Source organism: Sturnus vulgaris, chromosome 2, assembly GCF_052056855.1.
Source record: "Sturnus vulgaris isolate bStuVul1 chromosome 2, bStuVul1.hap1, whole genome shotgun sequence".
Lineage (NCBI taxonomy): Eukaryota > Metazoa > Chordata > Aves > Passeriformes > Sturnidae > Sturnus > Sturnus vulgaris.
The window spans coordinates 109,757,174-109,777,594 of record NC_142244.1 but is presented as its reverse complement, the minus strand read 5'-3'; the positions used below and the strand labels follow the sequence as shown (position 1 = coordinate 109,777,594).

The following is a 20,421-nucleotide window of genomic DNA, read 5'->3' as shown; positions in this document are numbered from 1 at the left end:
TGGCAGAAATTACTGCTCTGAATTTTCAGAACTTGCAAGTTACATGAATAAATACATATCTTCTACATGGAGCATATTTTGAAGTCTGCCTTGTCTCTGAAATTTGAGATGTTGTCTCTAATTCAATAAGTTTTCCTTGGCTACAGATTATGGCCCTGGTATCAATATGGGACGAGCTCTCCTCTGTGCCTTAGGAATTCAGAGAAGGAACAGTTCTAACGAGTGACAAATCTGCTGACATTGCAGCTAAAGCCTCACTCATAACCCAGTCAGCATCTTAAAATTGCAGCTACTGCTCTGCTGTTCACAATTTTCCAGCATGATACTTCTGCCATGTTCTCTAGGACTGGCCTTTTCCACGTGAAACAGGATTCCCAAATAGAGTTTAATTATGCTGAATGAAGGCTCCCTAGCTCATGAGAATGAGAACAATCCTGTTCAAAACACAAATCTTCTCCAAGCACTGAGCTGGAAGCAACCGTGGGCATTTTGGATGTGGCTATGACATCATTAATAAAATAAAGAAAGCAGATCTGCCTTTCTCCATAAAAAGATGTGACAAATCTTGTTTGAAGCCTTTTCAGGGTAGGTTATTATGCATAATTCCTTCTATTATTGTTCAAGGATAACTTTTTTTTTAAGAGTTTTAAGATCTGCTTCTGTTTTTTTTAATTACTTCTTTAACGAGTGCTATAAAGAATACAAACAATTTGGCGAGATCAGAGAATCCCAGATGTTGCTATTGTAAAATGCACAGCAACTGATCAAAGAGTACCCCAATGAATTCAAATAGAGAGTGCAGGCAAAATAAGAACAGGAAAGAAACACTCTCTTATTTTACATTAGCTTTTAGTGTGCTTGAGAAATGGCAAAAAGTGATCCAAGAACATAGCAAAAGTGCTGCATTCTGTCCATAAAAACCCAGAACTCAGCAGAATTTGGTTGTTTGACCCCAACAGCAGAGATGTGCATTCTGTAATAAGCATTTGCTAACATTTTCCATTTGACATAAAATTCTGTATTATAAGCGATGTCACCTAACATGAATAGGTTTTAATTAGTGAACATGACTATTCCTGAACTTAATTATAATCTAAAAATATTATGTACACAGGAAAAAAATATGTAAGGGTGTATAGCTTAATTGAAAATCATAAAAATAGAACTTAATTTAAATTTTAAAGTAAGGCTGCTATTTTCTTGCCTTAAAAATGCACATTTTGATTCCATGAAAAACTGAAGTTGGCTATGTCATCATAGTCAAGGATATGAATATAGGTTCGCTTAGAATTTTCCATTAGTAATATATTCTTACAGAAAATCCCATGTCTTAACATAAAGAAATATGTTGAGAAGTATAGTTTTGCTGTTCAAAAAACATTTTCCAAAGACTTTGCGTCTGATGACTTTCAATAGAAGTCATTTGGATGGGCATCTCTGTGGAAATATATATCACATATGCTGAATATTGTAACACCCCACCAAATCTCCCCTAAATGAATGATCAAGTCTGTTTACTTGGAATTTTTTTTGTCAGGGAGTGCACCCACAGGAAAAGAGAAAATCCAGATTTATAAGGTCTACTAAGGAAGAGAAAGGCTGATTTGAGCTGTAGTAGAAAATGTGTTTCAAAATGCCTTTCAATATTCGTTGCTAACCTATTTTTCTTTAACTTAATATATTTTTATAATGCTATAATTTTAGCAGTACAAATTTTTGAATTATTTTATTATTTTACACATTAAAAAAAAAAAAAAGGCAAGAAAAACCAAAAAACTCAAACCAAATCAAACCAACCAACCAACCAACTAAACCCAAAACCCCAAGTGATGCAAAGGCAATGGCTCACTACCTCTCAGCCACAGACCAATGCCAGTTTCCTGGGAAAAAAACTACACTTGGGAAAATTACACTTCTACACTTTCCTCCATGCAGCTGTGCCATGACAGCACATGGCCTGGGACATCCCTGGGATCAACTTTCCCATCTGTGTCCCCTCCAAGCCCCCAGTGCCCCAAGTTTGCTCTCATGCAGGGCATGAGTGTGAGAAATAGAAAAGACCTTGACACTACTCAAGAGCTGTTCACCAATGGCTAAAACATCCCTGTGTTATCAGCACTGCTTTGGTCACAAATCTAAAATATAACATCATGTAGGGTGCTATGAAGAAAATTAGCTCCATGCCAGCCAGACTAAATAAAGTAATACTACTCAAGATTTTCTGTCAGTCAGACTCTGTCTAAAGGTGGATCTTTTTTTCTTTATAATTCAGAAGAATTTTTCAAAATATATGCCTTCAAAGGACTAAGCCTTTCAAGGAACCCAAATAAAGTAGATGCATTTCCCCCCAAAAAAAATCATGTCTTGTAGATAAGTTTTTTTTGCCTTGAAGACAAGAGATCAAATTGGAGTTACCATGGATAGCACCATGACACCAGAGAGAAGATGAATTCTGAGGAACTGCTAAAAAACGGTACCATTAAATTAAAATTACAGCTACCAAAGAACAGCAAATGAGTATATGATCATATTTTCCATGTCAAAAAACAATTAGAGGTGATTTGGACATGCCAAAAGAATATTCAAGGACATCAAACATAGAAAAGATAATTAATGGACATTTTGAGAATAATGTCATTGGGAGCAGGAAGACAAAGTTTGTGACAGACTTGCAAAGCATCCAGAACAGCAGGTTCAGAAAAGCAAACTGTCAAGGTGTTCAACACATTTAGTAATGGAAAAGGGGATGAAGGGCTAAAAGAAGCAGTTAATTGCATAATACTTTTTTTTTTTTTTTTTTTTTTTTTTTAACAAGAGAACAGTGTTTTATTAAGAGGCAGAGGAAGAGCAGACTAATTATTAGGGAAAATTTCAATGTAGAGTAAAAACAGGGTCATAGTTTGAACCAAAGAAGGGAAAAGACAGAAGAAGGCAGGATCACGGGTCCAGCTCAAGGTAAAAGACTAATTCTTTGGGAATGTCTCAAAATAAATGTACATCTGAAAATAAAAGGGTGATAGAAAGCCTGAAAAGTTATGTTGCAGCTGTTAATCTGGATTTTCTTTTTATGTATGGCTGTCCTAAATTTTGTCAGGGATACAGGCAAGCTCAGTGATGGATGACAGTTATGTTTCTCAGTATGGTTTTCATATTGTTCTTGATTGTACCTGCAAGTGTAATATACAGTTTTCTTTATTTTTTTAAGCACACAGATAAACATCATATAGTTTCAAGAGCAATAAACTGTCTCATTTGTCTGTGTATTTCAGTATTCTTTAAAGAACAATCAAAAGAAACTGTGATCATATCCTTCAGCTTTTATGAAAGATGTCTCATACACGTCATTCCAGGCAGGAAAATGTAGAACAGTCCTTTGACAAAGCATAAATCCCTTCTGCAAACTTTTCATCCAGTCAGTAGTTTACTAATACTCTTCATTATGGCCCAGCATTTGACCCCCATTCCTCTATCTGAGTAACTACTTCCATAAGTAATTCCATTTTTTTGGCTGGAATCCCATTTAACTCTGCTCCTGACTCACTTGTGAGCCTAACTGCTTACAGCTGATAGCAGAGGATTTAGCATTTCGGCTCATATGTCAAATAGAGTTTGACTGCTTAACTTTTTTCTTCTTACAGACTGTGAAATAACTCCCAGAAGAAAAAGTTTCACATGGTAAAGACTTTGGGCAGGAAAAGAAGACAAGAACTCACAGTCAATTAAATAAGTCAAGTGCTTTCAAAAACAGTATTTGTTTTAAAGATAAATTTGGCATTAATGAAATTGACCTTCAATGATTCAGTAAAATTTTACTCAAGCATCTTAGCTAGAAATATAGCAAGAGAATGATAAAACAGTAAACTAATTCTAACCTGTAAGGAAGATCATAGGAAAAGGGAAAGTCTTGGGTAAAATGCCACGGAAGACCAGCTTGGAAGGCACATCAGGGATCATCTGGTCCAACCTTTCCTGGCAAAAGCATCGTCTAGACAAGATGAGGCAGCAACTTGTACAGCTGAATCTTAAAACTGTTCAACACTGGGGAATCTGCCACTTCTCTGGGCAGAATACTCCTGTGACTGATTGTTCTCATTGTGAAAAACTGTTCTCTTGTGTCTAATCTGAATCTCCCCAGGATTAATTTGTACTCCTTGTTTTACCTTTGGGACTCCTTGTAAGAAGCCTATTTATTCCTTCTGAAATGTCCATTAACAAAATTTTTATTAACTAAAGCTATTGAAACAAGTTGCTGTCTAAATGAAGTCTTGAAAAAATTATCTTTAAAGGAAAAAGTCTGGAAAAGTAAATAAAAGAAAGAAAATTAGTTGAAAAAGAGAACAATAAAAAGTAAATGTTCTAATACTCATCTAGAAAAAAAAGTATGATAGCCTAAATTGTAGTTTGAGTACCTAAAAGATCCAGTTTTCCTTCCCAGAATGTTATCAGATGCACTATGGCTCTAAGTCTTCCTTGATAGCTCAGAAGAGGATCTCCAGTTGTGATGCCAGTGATATATTCAGGATTCATTCATCTCTAACAGATACCCATTGATTAAATCACCCTTTATGCCGTTAACACCACTGGACTCAAGGACTACTTTTATCTGCCAAAAAAATCCCATACAAAAGAGTGAAAAGCTTTTCTTTAGCTTCATATGACTTCACAAGATGCTCTCAGGCAACATCTACAGATCCAGCCCTACCCTTCTGTTCCTAAGTTACTGGTGATGAAAGAAAGCTGATGGTGCTTTAGGCAGAGAAAAAGACTCTTATCAGTAGCTACAGCTCTGACCCATGCAGCTGCCACTGCTGTCTAACACATATCCTCCAGGACTGTTGGGAAAATGCTGCCTTTCCCAGCTGTCTGTTCTCTTTTCCATGCATAGAAACTTCCCACCTTCCAAGCAGACTGGTAAGGGATGCTTATCATATTGGCTCTGGTTCCTGGAAAAAAACCCAATGCATAATAGTACCTGGGCCCCAAGCTGGACTGGGAGGAAATAAAAACTTTTTGGTTAAAATCACAAATTGACTGAGTTGTTAAATAAGTTACAGCTCTTTCATGTCTCAGCCACTGACACAGAGATCACTGACAAGAAAACCATGAGCTAATTTTACCAGGTAAGCAGGTTAGAAAGGTGAAATGAAGACTCTACATAATTATGCTTTGGAAATTTTACTTTCTTATTTTGCAGGTATATGGCTTATTGTTCAGTTAGATGTGCTTTTCACATCAGTTATCAGGTTGGTAATCCTCATGACAGACTTCTCCCGAAATTCTAATTTTTTTCCCATTGAGCCTACAAAGTCTCCATACAGAACTTCATTCAGCATCTCAAACTCAGACAGATGTGATCCTGAAGATGTTGATTAGAATATATTATGGCCATTAGCATTGAAGCTTCTTAATGTTCATTTTATTGTACTTACTTTTTGCTTTCTGAGGAAAAAAGTAAGGAAGATTTAATGAATCTGAAGACAATATTAATAGAAATAATAAAAAGTAATCCTCTAGTATATTATATCTATTAATTCTCACAAAATATTATAGATTATGAGGAGTTTTTTCTGTATGAAAAATGTTTATCGGGCATTTATTTTACAAGCACATAATCATTTTTAGTAGTTAACAACCTTGCATTTGAAAAAAAAAAAAACAACCCAAAACAAAATCAAAACGTATCATGTTTGTGGGCATAAACCAGCCTCACAGAAGGCAAAAGATCTATGAGTACATTAAAAATAGTTCCCTTTAGCACTCTTGTCATTTGGCATTATTCTGAAATATATATAGTGGCCTCTCTGTGAGTCAAATTTAAAGCTGATGAGCCACTGATGAGGTAACTGTTATGTCCCATCTCTGCTTCCCTTCAATGATGCTTCAAATGGGAGATGCAGCATTTTGGGGAGTTTTTTGCTCCGAATGAGATGTTGACTGTCCAGTGGGAAGATAAAGATTCTATTACATGTACTTTAAAAGCCATAAAAGATAACCTTAATTTCCTAGCTTACATTTATTTGCACTCTCACAATGTCTCCCATTTCCAAGGCTGAGTATGAGCAATTGCCAAGTACATAATTGAAGGAGAGCAATGCAATGAATAAGTGTCAGGTCTAGAACTAGTGAATTCACAGAGGATGTACTGTCTACAGGGGGGAAAAAAATAGAAAGAAAAGTTGAATCCTAAAGCATGGAGCTGTCAAATGAAGCTGAGGATTTAAAATTACCAGTAATTTTCTTACTGTCTTCAACAGTTACTATGAACTTTCAACGAGGTTGCACAAAATGCCATATTTCAAGTGAAAGCTTGCAACTGTTAAGCTGAACTTTTTAAAGTGTTGCTATTTCCTCAAACATTGATTGACTGGAAACTGCAGCCTTCTCATTTTATTCATGTGCAAAATACAGCACGGCAGAAGAAACATAACCTTTAGCAAACCACCTTTACTTTCTATCTCTGCAGCTCCTCTAATAGTGAAGTAAAAGACAGAAGGGATTTTTTTCATTGGGAAAAAATACTGGTTAAGCCCAGATGTGCTTTAGATTCAGGTTTTAGATGCCACAGGCTGATACCCATCAGATCCACGAGGAGCTCTGGGTCTCTCAGTTCAGACAACCAATCTGACTAGCTATACTATGTTTGGTCATCAATAAAATGCAAAGAATTGGAAAAAAAAATTACTTGGCTTCAAAGTATGTTTTCTAGACTCAAAAATTGTCTTTGCGTTGTACACAACAGGCCATGCTTTTTATGTGTAATTATGTAAGAACAGAAGTAATAATAAGTATTCCTTCAGAACTGGCCTTTAGTTACTATTTGGATCGTTTCATGAGGAGTCCTCAAATTCTCAGCAATAATGACTGCAGGTAATTATAGTTAACAGATTTTTCTGATTGTGTGCCTTGAAACTGGGAGTTTCTATATTCTGTTTCATTTCCTGAACTCTCATCTTTATCCTTCTGAAAAGCAGAAGCTATTAAATATTGAATGCTACTAAACTCTAATAGAGCACATCCGTGGGTAGGTGCCCTGCATCCTTCAAAAATATTCTAATGCAATTACTCCAAAATGAAGACGACTTCTGTTGAAACCTGTATTGCAATAAATTCGGGAAGGTCAGAACCACAGATTAATAACACATTGAAGGAAAAGAAAGAGAATACCTGTTTCCTTAATATTTTAACTGAAGGGTTATATCTACAGAATAAATGCATAGTTGCATCTCAGGCTCTGTTCTATACCTCCTCAAGAAGCAAAAAACTGAAAATAAAAATAGAAAATTCTTGAATTCACATACTTAAAACACTAGAAGACTTTTTACAATTCCTCTTATATGAGTTGCTGGGATTTTTTCCTCATGTCTCTCTTTTTTCTACGTCCATCAAGGTCATTGTGACTCTTTTTCCTTTGATTTTAATTTTATGTCAGTACATTCATTTTTATGTAAATTTCAGAAGAGGTGATTGTATCTTCATTTCTCCGGCCATCTGGCACACTGAGAAATACAGCAACATTCAACCCTAAATAAGATAATAAGAAAAAATATAGGGAATTTCTGATGAGACTGAAAAACTAAAAACCAAAACACCAAAGAGATGTTATTATTAACAAAAGAACCTTGTAAATATTTTTATGAATATTAGGTGTGAGTTCCTATAATTAAAAATTTCTGAAGCACTTTCTCATTCAGTAAGAGATCCCTTTCATGCCACGAGTATGTTTTTCCTGTTAATAAATTTACAAGTAGAACTATCTGCTCCCTTTGATAACGCTAGATGCATCATTGTTCATGACTGAAAACCAAAACACAAAAGTAAAAAGTGATAATGAGCCACAAAATTTGCCACAATAAAAAAAAAATTGAAAAGTTTTTTTACATGTGTTGTATTTAAAGAGAAAAAGTTGTAGTAGCCAAGAAATTACATTAGTTTTCAGCAAATACCATAAATGAGGCTAAAAAGAATTCACAGTCAGGAATACATTTGTTTTTCTAGTTGATCTATGATTTTGTTTTAAACAGGTATTTAATAACTTCTGCATAAACTTTTCCAATAGTAGACTCCCGTAACTACATCACCTTTTACCATTCCTTGTTATTTGAAAATTATAATTTCGTATTAATCACAATATTTAAATGAACATACAAGATGTTTTGTTTTCCTAAATGAGCCAATGTTAAATGATTTAGAACAGGAAGAACTGTGATACCACAGATGCACTTGCAAATCGCAACTGGCTTCAATTCCTCAATTTCCACCTGGGTGGACCAGCATCATTTCCATGCTCTGGTGTTATTATTCTGACCTCTTATAATAATGGCATACCATCTAATGCTAATAAATGCAATGCTAATATAATTTTTTGTCAGCTAGACTCAGTGAAAATGTTTTTGAAAAAACAGTGCTGTACAGAATACAAACACACACACATAAAGTTTGGAAATACCCTTTCTGAAGTCATTAGTGAAGCTATTGTTCTGTAATCAATTAGAGCTTCTCAATTGCTGTGGAACTTTAAAGTGTCTAGAGAGAAAATTCATTTTCGTACCTGGAACTGACACTGTTCCATTCAGGTATTAGTCAAACTCTTAATATATTTGACTATAGAGTGAAATGCTGGTTTAACTCAAAACTAAACTTTCTTCAATAACAGCATGTACAGGTTTTGGTTGGGAGAGAGTTAATTTTCTTCACAACAATTTTTATGGGGGTGTGGTTTCTATTTGGGCTGAAAATGGTGTTGATAATACAGAGATTTTTGTTATTGCTGTTTAAGGCATTGACTTTCAAAGAGTCAAAGACTTTTCTGCTTCTCACCTCACGTCAGCAGCGAGCAGGCTTGGGAAATTGGGAGAGCTGTTCCCAGCTGGCACAGGGATATCCCAGAGCACATGGAGCCATGACCAGTACACTGAGCTGGGGGGGATAGAAGGAAGGAGGGAATATATGTTACAGTTTAAAAAAAAACTTTCTCTGCTGGAAAATATTATGACATTTGTCTTCTCAAGTCACCATTGTGCATAATGGAGTCTTGTTTTTTCTGGAGATGGCTGAACACCTCCCTGCCCATGGGCAGTGGGGCATGAATGCTTTGTTTTGTTTTGCTGGCATGTATGGCACTTTTTTTCCCCCGCCAACTAAACTCTAAACTATATTTATTTCAAACCATGCATTTCCTTTTACTCTTTAAATTATTTCCCCCATCCCACTGGGGGGAGGATGAGTGAGTGGCTACCTGTGACTTAATTGCCAGCTGAAGTTAAACCAGGACAGTAACATTCTGAATTGTTACTCAGCAATATTTTCCATTTCTCTTTGGAGAAAATGCTTTTGTCTCATATTGGCTTTCTTCCTAGAAAAATAATTTAAATTCATATATTAAACCAAGGCTTTCCGAAAAAATAATCCTTAAAATAAAATTTTAAATCTACCCAATTTTCTCATTAGAAATATATGAAAGGTCTAACAGGGTAAGTGGAAAATATAGGGCACAAGAAACAAGATATGGTAATTGAGACCATCTGTCCCACTAAATATAAAGCACATTTGCTTGTGGTTTACTGTCTCTCTGATCTTATTGCAGTTCCAAAATCTGACCATTCAAGTAGAGAAAAAAAATCTGATGCATGACAGGAAAAATTTAGATGCACTCATTTCAAGAGGAGTAGAACATGTTCTTAAATTCTTTCAAGCGTGTGGAGAAGAGGAGCAGAGACAAGTGCAAGAATAGCTGATCCTTTTTGGCTGTCACTGATGTTTGACTATCTTACAGAGCAGCAGCTGACCTGGCAGCAACTCGAGTGACAACCTAGCCTATGGACTAGAATTATTTTCTTGAAGCATTCATTACTGTCATTGTTGCTTTTATATCCATTAAGAGAAGTGTAGGTCTTACACAGGCAATCACAGCTGACCATTCTGATGCCATCAGAGTGCCAGAGGATTGATACAGTAAGGAACTAAAATCAAGAGCAATGTTGTCAATGTTTTTCCCTTCTCTAACATTTAATTTATTATAATTTTGGTGATATGATCAATAGCAACTATACAAATCACAACATTCAAATACTATGTACACATTCTAACATGTGTGTTTCACTAAAGATATGGTAACATTCACAGTGCCACCATTTACAGAGTTGGTGCTTTGCAAGTCTAAATATAAGCACAAAAGTCCACACTGGAGTTACTTTACTGCTCCAGACAGTGGGTATGGGTTCAATGCTGCTGTGTTTGTTGTTGGTTTGCCTTGATTCTGTTTGTTTTTTTCCATTTCTTCCTACTTTCAGGAAAAGAAGGGGGGAAAAAAAGGTTATTCAAGTAGAATGTGTATAAATGCTTACAGTGCATTACTAAATATTGTGTGTAGATTCTAAATCATAGAATCATTAAAGTTCTAAAATAGCTCTCAGATCATCAAGTGCAACCATCAATCCAGCACTAACATGTTCACCATAAACCATATCCCCAAAGTCACACCCACACTTCCAGGAATGGGGATTCCACCACTTCTCTGGGCAGCCTATTCCAATGCCTGATAATAACTCACTAATATATATATATACGATATGTGTAATGTTTATTCACTCCATATACAGCATATACTGTATGTGTAGATACAGACTACATGTGTATTATACTGTAGATGTATGCTGTACATAGCACAATATTTGCAGTATGCATCTATGCAGATAATTGTCATAGTACACATCTGCTATGTCCCATCCCTGTAGTACTAACCTTGACTACATGATAGTACCAAAGATTCTTAATTGTTTTTCTGTCATAATCCATGTTTTAGATGCAATATGTGCACAATATCTACCTGACTGTATTATCAAGGATAATATTTTTTCAAAAACTTAATAGAAATACTCTTCAGCCTTAAGTGGCCAATGAGTATGTTACAGTTTAAAAAAATACGTTACAGTTTAAAAAAAAAATTGCTGAAAATCAGCACGAGTTCTCAGCAGATCATTGAAAGACAGTTTTAAGACTGCTGTGGTAAGAAGGAACACTTTTATCCAGAAACATTTTGTGGTATGACAGTTCAGCAAGGAGCTTAGTGTTCTGCCAGCCATTTGGGAAGTTTATTTTGCAGTGAAATATAGAAGGTCTTGAAAAGTAAAAGAAATATTAACTTGGTGGAAGCTGGGACTTCCAAAGCTAGCAAATATATATCTGTAATTCTTGTTTGAACTATTTACTTGCACTGGGTTTTCAATACAGTCAAACACTAGAAGTCTTCTTGTGCTGTACAGAAATAAAAGATTAAAAAAAAAAAAAAGACAACAAAAAATCAACAGCAACAACAAAAAAAAAAACAACCAAACCAAACCAAACAAACAAACAAACAAAAAAACCCAAAAAAACAAGAACAGAAAACTAGATCAGTCTTAAGACTGAAAGCATGCTGAAAAATCACATTTTGATCTTAACTCAGGAAAAATGAATTGCAATACCAATATTGATCTCAAACTGCTGCTAAGGAATCAGGGCCTGCTGGCCTGGATACAAAGAGAATGAACCAAAACCCTGTTTTAGACTGTCTTCAAACCTTGTTGAACTACAGTTTTTCTCTGAAAGAAACAATTATGTCTCTCATTTCAAATTTCTAATGAAAATGAAAAGAATGCATAATAATTAGGGCTGCTCTAATGAATCTCTGCAAGGAACTCAATATAAAAATATGTGATGGTTGCCACATTAAAATTTATAATTAAAATTTTATAATAAAATTAGCTTCATAATGATACTAAGATATTCCTTTGCTCTGAGCACATTAAAATATGCAGAAGCATGGTAAAGAAGCAGCAGAAAAAAAAATCTGAGATATTACAAAAATGGGTTATTTGATTGACAGAGCACTTTAACATAATTTTATGTGATATGCTTTCTATGACAAGAGCAAATATTGGTTTCAAACCTAATTCTGGCATACACAATTTTGTAGGTTTTGCCAAAAATTATGTCAGGAGTTACATTTATTCAAAGCAGGACCTGCAGACTGGATGTGATTAATGTTTCTCTCTTGGCAGGAGAGCCCAAAATTTATGATTTATTCTCTCTGCCACAGGTTAGGCAGACAGGAGGCTGATATACTAGATACGGCTGCTATTGTAAATTTATTTGGCATTTCATTTTTCAGTCACACTGATGGTTATTTTCATACATCTTCAATCCATCATTTCCTGCTAAATCCAATTAGTTTGATTGGCAGATTTAGCTTCCCAGTGGGTCTTTGTCAATATTGTGTAGCAGTATATACCTCGAGACACTTTTTCAAAACTTTCCTAGGTTATTTGTTTTTTCCTCACCCAGATAACTATTGATTAGCTGGTTTTGTGCAGCTCCCACTCATCCACAGAGGCTGAAGGACATGGTGATCAAAACCAACCCTGTGCTAGCAAAAGCTGCACCCTTTTTTGAAGAGGCAGGAGGAAATCCTGCCAGGGCTGGAGTGTCCTGGGGCTCAGCAGCCTCTGCTTGGGACCAGCTTTGACACAGGGGCTCCACGGGCAGGGCCCTGCTGGTGAGGAAATCTGGGGGTCAGGGAAGTACAGCAGGTGTTAAATTCCTTAAAGGCAATATTTTCAATTCTTTTTCCTCATAAACTAGTTAATGGATTTACATGCAAATGATCAGAATATTTATTCTGCGCTCAGCAACACACATGCTGTCTTTTTCATACATAACAATGAAGCTAAATCCTTGATTCAGTCTTAATTACAAAGCCATAGCAAGTTCTTCTATAGTGTTTTGTTTTCTGGATATATAGAGGGAAGAAAGAGGTATAATAATTAATGCCGAAGGTATTGTGAAAGATGACCAATTTATAGAAAAGGTCAATTAAGTGAGTTGAAGAAAAGATTAAATAGGATGAGAAAGGAGCATACATTTATTAAAAATAAGGAAAACAAGTAGGCGGACTAAGATGGATTTCACCAAAACAAAATATTTGTATTTACATGCTACATAGTTCAATGACCAGAGGGATCAGTCGATATTTTTCTCTCCTGAACTGGTAAAATACCATGTTCATAGATCAACTCTTCAACATTTACACACATTTAGATTTTAGTAACGCTTGCTAGCAGAATAGATTAATATATTACTTTTTCCTAAAAGACTGAACTCTAAAGCACAAGAAAAAACTGTTAGAGAGCCTCAAATACAAATGTAAAGTACAATAGCAGATCTACAAAGTGAAACTTTGGTATCCTCTCTCCTGCTATAACTAAGCCTCTCTTTTTTTTTTTTTCAGTGACAGTTTTGTATATATTGTAAGAACAATAATAACAATTTGCAATTTTTTGCAAGGAGTCAGGCTATGCCATGTCCTAGCTGAATAAAGGATGTAGAAAAATAATGATTTATTAATTTTTTTCAAAATTTATCTTAATCTTGTCTAATTTGTGACTGTACAAGTAAACATTGTATGAGATATTGTAAAAATAAAATTGGAATAGTGCCATTTTTAGAGTGCTCTTTGGTATGAGTTCTACTCCTCACTCACACTCTCAGATGGAGTGGAAGATTTTATTTTGAATTTTTCCTGGTGTTGTTTATGTGTAGTCCAACACCAACACCACTACTGCCACCCTCTCCTATTACTGGGCAGGTAAATACATTTTCTAAACTTGGGACAGTTTTATCCAGACATAGCAGCATCTATAAACATTTTTAAATCATGAAGCAAATGCTTCTTATTAGTTAAAAGGGAAGGTTATCAACAATTTGTGGAAAGAAATGCATTTGAAAAAGTGTTAATGACACCTAGAATACACTGAAGGTTGTGCTAAAAAGAACTATTTTGTTTGGAACCTGATCAATAATGCAATTCTTTAAGCAGCAGCTATTGGTCTGATCATAGTTATCAATCTTTTGATTGATAAAGATAAAAAGATTACTGTTTATGAAAAAAATATTCTAATGATGCAAAACAAGAAAACAATGTTAGTGTAGAGGAGGGCTAGAAAATGAAATTAAATTATCTGGAATACCTGTCACACTAGAATAATGGCATAAAATCAAGGTTAGACACTGGATTATTGATGACCAGACATTGTTTTTTAATCTGCTAGTTGGTCATGACTTAATGGAGGATACAATAGATGGATTAGCCCAGCATGCCCAGCATGAGAGCTTTCATGCTGCCATTTAGAAGAACAAACATGATCCTAGGTACTTATCACAGATGTATGGCAAAGCTGATGCTAACGTTTAATGTATTTTCCTTGGCACACTAAACTTAAAAAAAGGTCTCCCGTGTCAAATCAGATTCAGGGAGACAGATCCAAAGAGGAGGTGTTGGCGTCATGTCTAGACTGGGCCACCTGGCAGCATTTTCTAAGCCTTTTTCTTCAGGACGGGAGGTCACCCTGCACATCCTTCAAGCAAGCCTGGAGTCGAGGTTAACTTTTGTAGCTTGTAAAGTCTGAGAAGCAGAATGTCTTGCTTCCAATTTGGGGCTGCAGAAAATTGGCTCACCCTGCTTCTGCTTGGCTTGGAACTCAGGCAGAACAAGTTCATGTCTGATCCTGAACTGAACCTGCTCATGTAATATTAGTCTCCAAATTTACAAGATAAGCTTCACTCCTCACAATAGGAGTGTACAAGCTTTTGGGATAGATTAATGACAGGTCACAAGTACTCTTATTAGCAAATGACTGTTCTTTTGTGCATGTAAATATGGATATTCACACTGAGAGCAGCCATATGTATAATTTATTTCTGTGCTTTTGTGATGGATCACATTTTAATCTCTGGTGTCTCTTTAGATCAGGAGTGAATGTGTTTTCCAAGCTTATACAAACAGAATTATTTTTGTGTGCCCCTTTTTAATTCAAACCCTTCCATACCCTAAATCTTATTTATCCTTCTTCCTATATTTAAAGGCATAAGGCTGTACAGATGAAAAATAGGATTTTTAAAAATGGAAAGAGGAATAAAATCTTTTCATCAATAATTCTAATTTAAATTACTTTTGTGCACATATGTATTTGTGTATTTGTTTACATGGCCTGTACCTCAGTAAGAATAGTTCTATGTACGGGCAAGTGAACATGTCTTCATAAGGCACATTTCAAGTGCAAAGAACAATAAATTATTCTGTTACTCTGTCTCCTCAATATCTTCCTAATAGTGTTTTTTCCGTGTATATTTACTGCTCTCAGCTGTTCTAATTTATTCTGGAAAATTAGAAAAAAAGATTTCTGAATTGAAGAGTCTAGAGCAAGAAAAAGACATTCTGAATTGTCTGAATTGAGTGGGTTTTTTTGTTGTTGTTTTTGTTTTTGTTTTTTGTTGGTTTTTTTTGTTGTTGTTTTTTGTTGTTGTTTGGTTGGTTGGGTTTTTTTTTCGTTTTTGTTTTTGTTGTTGGTGGTGGTTGTTTGTTTTTGTTTTTTGTTTTCTGCTGTCTTATGGTTGCTTAGATGCTTAAATCAAAAATTTGTCAGTTTTCCTGCTGAAGTCTGATATACACCCTGAAAATTGCAATAAAGCCTAGATGACTTATTGAGGTGGGTCTGGGGGAGGAGTGGAAAAATGATCAGAGGGCTGGAACACCTCTCCTATGGACACAGCTTAGAGAGTTGGGGCTGTTCAGCCTGGAGAAGAGAAGGCTCTGGGGGGAATTTAGAATCCTTTCCAGTACCTAAAGAGAGCTACAAGAGAGACAGAGGGAAATTTTACAGGGGAATGTGGTGATAGGACAAAGGGGAATAACTGTAAACCAGAAGAGAATAGTTTAAATTGAATTTTAGGAAGAAATTCTTGACTGTGAGGGTGGTGAAATGCTGGAACTGGTTGCCCAAAGAAGTGGTGGGTGCCCCATCCCTGGAGGGATTCAGGACAGCTTGGCTGGGGTTTTGAGCAACCTGATCTAGTGAAAGATGCCCCTGACCATGGCAGAAGAGTTGGAACTTGAGGGCCTTTCAAGCTCCTTCCAACCCAAACCATTCCCTGATTCTGTGATTCTGTGCTATTCCAGGGATGAATCAGACCTTTTCCAGTTGTTCTGTATCTGTAAGAGAGTAAGAGAAAATATTATCTTTTACTCCACTGACACCAGTCCTGGCTCCTTGAGCAAAAGGTTTGTGTTCCCAGTGGACTCCCTGAAGCAGAGAAAGTCTCACAGGACTTGTGGAGTACTTCCAGAGTGCTCCAGCCATGATTTTGAAACAAGGCTCAATGGATGGAAGTTGAAGTTCCCAACAACAGGAACAGGGGTGCAGCAGACTCTGCAGCATGCAGGTAAAAACAGCTCATATTTAAAAGTCTTTGCTATGACATCTGCTAGTGCCTTTGGCAGCCAAGGAAAATGGTGACAAAGAAGCAATCATTTTCAAATGGAATATCCAGAGGCATCCTTTGTAATCACTGAAATCTAGTTTTTAGTTTGGGGATTGGTGCTCATTTTCCTTTTACTACGGGGAGTAAGTGTTTGTTTTGGAAAGGTGAGTTCCATTAGGTAGAGGGATGATTTGATAATGTAAAAAATAAAAGAATTAATATATGCTAATAATTTTATAGGAAATCTCATAGTAGCCTCATAACAGTTAAAGATTAAGAATTCACTCTGACTTTTGTGAGCTTAAGCTTCATTTATGACTGGCAGATATTATTATTACTGCTTTTGTTGAGAGAGTAATTTCCACTTCAATTTTTTGTTGCTAGATGTGTGGTTAGAGAGAAATTATTATTATTATTGTTATTGCTTAAAATGGAGACAATTCAGACAGTGCTGTTGATCTGCAGAGCTTTAATCTAAGTGTTAATTAACTTTTCAATCCTTCTCATCTTCCATTCATTTAATGATGTATCTCTCCTAGAAAGAATAAGTACTTAACAAAATCAAATGAGAATTTTATGAAAGATCAATGAGATGTATTGCAAAGGAACAATTTGAAAGAGAAAATGGAAGATATCCATTGTCAAATTAGAAATTTTACAAGAATTTATTAGGGTCCATCACATTTACAGGCTTATGAAAGAAGCAGTGAACTCCAAATCTGTCTTTTAGAAATTTTTTGAGGTCCTATTCCATCTTAATATCTTTACTGCTGATATTGCTCAGTATGGTCACAACATCAGACTATCACATTAAGATGACTTATTCTCACAACTAAAAACTAAATCTAGTATTCTTTGTCTTCCAGCAGAAAAGGAAACTTCTTTTATTTCATCTGGTGGGCCAGAAGAGCCAGTAGAAGAAACTGTTTTGGGATTTTTCCAAAGTTTATGACCAGCCTGATTTAGTTCCTATAATATAAAAAAGGAGTGCAACTTTGAATGGAAACTCAAGAAATGGGAAGGTTTGGGAATACTAGAGAAATAATGTTCAGGCAAAATGCTTTTCAAAATAAACATTAAAGTTGTGATTTATATAAGTACACAGAAACTGCCCTAAAGAATTACATATGAAAGAAGGAAAAAAAAATAATAAATTTCCAAAATCCTTATTTCGAGACTGAAACCTAAATTGCATAACAACTGTGAGAGAAGAGCTTTCCAAATATTCAGTGGGGTACAAAGTTAATATTCCCTGTGGCCCAAGAAACTATTCACAAGAAACTAGAGATATCTCTTTTCAGTCATCAAAGAACATCTACAAAACATAAAGAACGCTGTGATTTTTCAAAAAGAAGTAAATGTAGAGGAGTCTTGAGAGGGAGATGAGTTCTAAGGAAAAGCAGGCCCACATTGTGTAGAAGTCAAAGTATTTATTAAAATTTGCTAGAAAATAATTGTTTCGTTATCTCCAAAGAAACAAATTTAGGAGTAAACCAAATTTTCTCAACCCCCAATTGTTAACATACATAACTCGACATTAGTGTATGTAACTCTACATGGAATTCAGTGGAAATTACCTGATTTTTTTTTTTTTAATGTTTTGAGGTTGTGGGTAATCCTTTTAAAAGAAACTCCTAATGACTGATTGTAAAAGAGATAATTGGACTATTTACTTATATAACCTGAATGCTGTAAAATGTTGCATTTTTGGGGTTTTTTGGGGGGAGAGGATGAATGAAGAAGATATATGCATTAGCAATGGTGTTTTTTGCATTTAAAGGAGGTGAGCTGGAAGGGCCCAGAAATATCCAGAACAAGAAGAGGTTATCATTGGGAAAATTCCAGAAGCTATCAGAAAGAGAATTCCCTTTGTGAGTAAGCCATCTGGCAGGTTGTGCTGAGTTATGCCAAAAAGCTGAAGCAATCAGAGCACAGCAGGGGGAAACCTTATGAGCATGGGAGTGAAATTCAGCTTTATGCTCATAGCAGTTGATTAATACAATCTAGTGAGAGAGCTGGATTCCTACACCACTGCTCTGAGATGGGCTATGCAGGCCACTAGCAGGGAAGGGAAAGGCATCTGTGGTCTCTGTTTCTGGTTGGAAACTACTCTAAGAATAACATAATGGCTCAAATCTAAGATTACCCACTGTCTTTTCAAAGAATAATCAATTTGTCAGCAACCAGGCTGTCTAGCTGGCTGTTAACACAAGAGGGGCACAGTACCTGAGCTGTGAACCCCTGCTGCTTCCTCATGGAGGTCCTTTGACTGGTGGTGAGATCTGGAGGATCCATGTGATGGGGTAAAAAAATGAAACAGGATTGGACTGCACAAGTAAGGCAAGACAGTATGAATAAGTTCTTCTGTAAAGTGTACATTCTGGCTATTTTTACCTTTGGTACATTAAAAATGAGAGCAATCTAGACTGGAGGACAATGTACATTTGTGTTTGCTAATATATTTTCCATTTATACAATCTCTCTGTTAGCTTTGTAGTTGGATGTACCAGCCAGGTTCTACCTGATGTGAGTCTCTGCTACATTAAGATTTAGAAGCTTTGTGAGAATATGTGCCCAGGTAGAGGACAGAGCACACATCCGTGTCAATAGTGACAATTGAAAAACCAGCAGTATGGGCTACTAACCAAGTGTCAACACAGAATGCCTTGGGAAACCAGGCACACAAAAATGTGATGCTCACGGAACTGCTCTTTTCACTGAAGGAACAGCTCAAAAGAAAGACACAAAAAGAGGGGTTGCAAGTAGGAGAAATTAGAAGAAATTCTGAGTCTTCTGTATTCAAAAAAATGAGAAGAGCAGAAATAGTTAATATTTTGATAGTCTGCCCCTGCTCCAGCCTGCATGATTACAACAAATACTGGAGAATAAGTGAAATGTGTAGCTCATGGCTCAGTCTAATACAGTTATGCTAGATTACAGCATGAAAGAAAAGTATTCATGCCCTAATGATAACGTTGGAAGATGCCAGGAATATCTGCAGTAATTAAAACCCTGAAATTTGTTTGAAAATCAAACATAAGCCTTTTGAATACACATGATGGGGAAGGGCAGTTCTACTACAGTGACCACATCAGCAGAGATGCTGGAACTTACTGCCTTCTGCTCTGCTTGGAACTATCTTTGAGTGTGCTAGTCTTTGATCTGGAATTTCTTATTTTCCTGCCAATTTTCACAACATGTTTTGAAGTCTGACTGGTTTTCTGGCCCTCAGAAGAAAGTGGAGAAAGGACAGGAAAACAGACAACAATGTCACCAAGAAAAAAAAGAAAAGTGAAACTGAATGATCAGTTTTTGCACTTAAGAACAATTAGGATATTCATGCGTCATGGTGAATAAAATGAAAGTTCCAAAAGGTAAGAACATTTGAAAGTAATAAAAATTAGTTAAAAATAAAAAAAAAAGTGGGTCTTTATGAGAAGATTTCACTGGATCATTTGCATACTGTAAATACACAGTGCATATGAATCTGGTGAGACAGTTAAATGGATTTAAGAATGGTCTAAGACTCTATTAAATGAAACAGAATTTTAAAATCCGTTTTAACCGATTTTAGATACATAAGTGAGCTTTTATGTAACTAAAGTTAAGATACTGTCATTCATAAAATTTCTGAATTATGGTTTTATTTGGTCTAGAGATAGAAACTTGAAAAGAGAGATCACAGGTCAAGTAGAAAAATGAAATAGGAGCTATAAAGCATTAGTCATAAGAAGGAGCAGCCATCTCTCTTTCTTTAATTTTTTGTCTGTCTTTAGGTACTATCTATCTCAGTCTTCCCTGCTGCCCAGATTGAAGAGCTGGAAGGTCCTATTTACTGTTAATGTGTTTCTGTGATGCACAGGCCAGTGTTACTGACCAAAGGATTTATCTACTAACAGAGATCAGAAGCCTGACACACAGAAAATAAACAATAGCTTTTACTTGAAAAATTGATTTTGGCTTAGCCCCTGAAACAACCTAGAGCTGATTCTGTCTGTATTTACTCTATAAAGATCTGGAGACCCTAATTCCTCAGATTATGTCACCTGATTATAGCTTCATTGTCTCTCAGTAGATAACATTTTAACAGCCTCAGATATTGGATTTCACAGGGGTTTTTGCTTATAA

At 35.8% G+C, this 20,421-nt stretch overlaps 1 long non-coding RNA gene across 8 annotated transcripts in view; it reads left to right on the top strand.

The window, feature by feature from the left end:
- Positions 1-20,421, top strand: part of LOC148224954 (uncharacterized) — a 68,223-nt gene that overhangs the window by 22,555 nt on the left and 25,247 nt on the right. For 4 of the 8 annotated variants that reach the window (XR_015801801.1, XR_015801799.1, XR_015801803.1 and 1 more), the window contains exon 2: positions 3,639-19,667. The exons of 1 other annotated variant lie outside the window; for it this stretch is intronic. This is a non-coding gene — a long non-coding RNA (uncharacterized LOC148224954). The remainder of the gene's footprint in view (positions 1-3,638; positions 19,668-20,421) is intronic. 3 more of the 8 variants (XR_015801802.1, XR_015801797.1, XR_015801798.1) reach the window with 2 other exon arrangements.